General features: G+C 37.1%; 1 long non-coding RNA gene across 1 annotated transcript; it reads right to left on the reverse strand.

Annotated features, from left to right (window-relative positions):
• Positions 1-644: 644 nt before the first annotated feature.
• LOC111079329 lies at positions 645-1,681 on the reverse strand. Its single transcript, XR_002608330.1, has 4 exons — positions 1,591-1,681; positions 913-1,279; positions 826-851; positions 645-767 (listed from the first exon to the last, which is right to left on the reverse strand). It is a non-coding gene; the product is annotated as an uncharacterized LOC111079329 (long non-coding RNA).
• Between the last annotated feature and the right edge of the window lie 1,379 nt (positions 1,682-3,060).

Genomic DNA, 3,060 nt, shown 5'->3' on the forward strand with positions numbered 1-3,060 from the left:
AATTCCCCAACTTAATTTTAGAAAGTCTCAAACGGAACTGTCTTCTTATTCTCGGGCTATTGATCTTGAGACCTCTGTTGGGAAGCATAAAGCTTATCAACTTAAGCTTTCGGCTGATATTTTGTCTTCGTAATTGAGTTGTGATGGCTTCGGCTGAGAGAGTCGCAGCTTCGGTTGCGAGAGGCGTTGTTTTGGTGAGAGTGGCAACCAAATTTGGTTTCCAGACTCATGTAATATCACACTGCTACAAGTGTATTTCAAAATTTCGCCCCGCCCCCTTCCGCCCACACAAAGGGCGAAAATCTGTGGCAGGCACATTCATACCAGATTGCCGAATCTGAATTAGATCGGATCATAATTATAGCCAGAATGAAGAAATTAATTTTCAGTTTTTCCCCTACCCACTCCTGACAACGACCACGCACCTCCTTTTCCTTCTCGCTCGCACACTCTGCCGCGTTCAGTGCGCGAGCAACCCTTAGCGGAGGAGATGTAGAATCTAAATGGTACATGTATAATCTACATGTTAGATGTAGAATATACATAAAATATGTAGATGTAGATAACAGATGTAGCAAAAAAATGTAAAATGTAAAATTTTTTTTTTTTAATTCTTAAATTCTAAAAAATCAAGTGCTCAAAAATGTATATACTGACTGAGTACGGGTATAAGTAGAGTCGCGTCCCCAGAAGCGACTCACACGTTCCTTCTCGTTTCATTTCCAATACATGAAAGATACCCCACTGTTGTTCATTTGGCCGTAAATCTGGAAAATGGTGAAAGGGTGAAATGTGCCAGAATGATGACTTTACAAGAACACTTACAATTCCGAAATGCCACGATATTATACCTGGAATCAATCATTAAAGAAATTTCAACGACGAAAATAAGGACAGCCAGTTCCAAATTACCAACAAGTATTTTCCACAGATGCACTAAGACGTCTTTACACAGTGCATCCCAGCCAAAACGAGTGTTTTATTTGCGTTTACTGTGAGTCAATGTTCATGGCCCAACATCATTCCAACATCTGCGAACTGTTAATGGTGTATTGTGCGGCACATGCAGAGAAGCAAGTCAACGTATGGCACTGCTCGAGAATGACACTCATTGGGACCACACTCTCGAAGATGCTGTGATTTCGTCAAATGCTAACAAAATACGAACATTGTTTGCCATACTTTTGTCTACATGCTTCCCATCAACACCGATTGATTTATGGAACAAATATAAAGATCACATGGCCGAAGATATATTACATCAGGAGCGTGTTAGAACCTTAAATGATAATGAAGAAATGCACAATAAAGTATTAATTTTAATTGAAGACATGTGCTTGATGCATGCCAACAAAGTATTAATACAGTTAGGAATGACAACGACCAATCGACAAATGCTCGACGCATTTCATCAAGAGTTGAGACGCGAAACAAAATGAAAATGAATTTCTTCATTCTGGCTATAATATACACATCTATAATCTACATATATGTACGTATATATAAAAAGATCTTTAAGTGCAATTATATGGATCGTAAAAACAGGTCTCTGAAAAGTATATGTAAATTTATTGAAAAAGTTGATATTACGGCAGCAACGAAGTCGAAAGCCGACGAAATTTGCACAATATTTATGTACATAACTAACAATCAATGTATATGATAAATAATTTATTTAAAGCCTAGTACTCAGATCGAAAAAACACCTCGCGAACAGAATCAGGGTTGATATTCGTATGAAACCGATAAGAAATGTTTTACGGCAAAAACTGTTTTCTAGGCTCTGTACGGAAGGCAGTACTCAGATCAAAAAACAAAAAGGTCGGTATATACTGGAAAAGTATCAGAAGTATTTGCTTGTTTTTTTGGTATGTTTCGACCAACCTCGAAAAAGATATCAATTTGATATCTTTAGCCAGCAAATACGAAGCAAACATTGCAACAAGAGAACAAAAAACCAAATGAAATATTTTAATAATGAAGACAAATAGAATCTAATTAATGCAGCATTATATAAAGGTCAATTATATGGATATTATAATATAATATTTTTATTAATTTTCATAAATATAAAACAAATATTGCTTTCAAAACAGTTTTTCTTCACGGTGGTCGGCACGGGTGGCGTCGCCATCTGCTGCTGCTGATAGTCAGACTCTTTACCTTGCCAATAATATATTGGGGAGCCCAGGATATGCCTGGGGAAGAGCGGCCCCAGGCGAAGAAGTGCATTTTGTTAACTTTAAACAAAACCAAGCAGCGGTCTGAGCAGTGTAACCGTTCGGAATGCAGGTTCGCTCGAAAAATATATGACATCTGTTTGCTAGCAAACATTTTTTCGATCTGAGTACTAGGCTTAAGGTAAAAATCTACATATACCAATTCTTTGCATACATGTATAAATATATACTCTGAAAAAGGAATATATGTATATAGAAAAGTTCTCTGAATAATAGGAATTTATTGAAAAAGTTGCAAAGTCGAAGGCATTTGTACAATATTTATTTACATACGCATTTAATTTAGTATAAACTTGTCTGAAATAGGGATATGTATATGTAAGTGTGCAATTTCAAAAAAATAAACAAATAACAGATTTTATTTTTAAGTTTTAATTAATTTCCCATACCCAGCCCCACCTACTCTGCCCATTCCACATTTTTGTTTTGGCAGGTTAGCCCAGGTCGATACATCAGCCCTCAAAACAAGACAAAAAAACCAATTTCGGTTTAAGTGGCCATAAATTGTAGAACCCACACACAAGCACAGTATGTGTGAATAAATGCAACACACACATTTACGTATCCTGAAACTCACAACAAAAACGGTTTCGGAAAAAAAGAATTGATAAATATTTTCTCGCGTCACATACATTTACAATTCTCGGCTTGCTTTCGCATCTCGTCATGAATTGAACATGTCGAAAAAATGCCGAACGTCTCAGGTCCACGACCCGAACGTCTCAGCACCACGGCCGAATGGTTCGGTTTTCAGTCCCTTAACGTTTAGTGCGTGCTCGCTTGTCGAAGAGAAAGCTTTTCTGTAAGCATTGTTAAGGGA

The sequence above is a fragment of the Drosophila obscura genome, unplaced genomic scaffold (genome assembly GCF_018151105.1).
Source record: "Drosophila obscura isolate BZ-5 IFL unplaced genomic scaffold, ASM1815110v1 contig_176, whole genome shotgun sequence".
Classification (NCBI taxonomy): Eukaryota; Metazoa; Arthropoda; class Insecta; order Diptera; family Drosophilidae; genus Drosophila; species Drosophila obscura.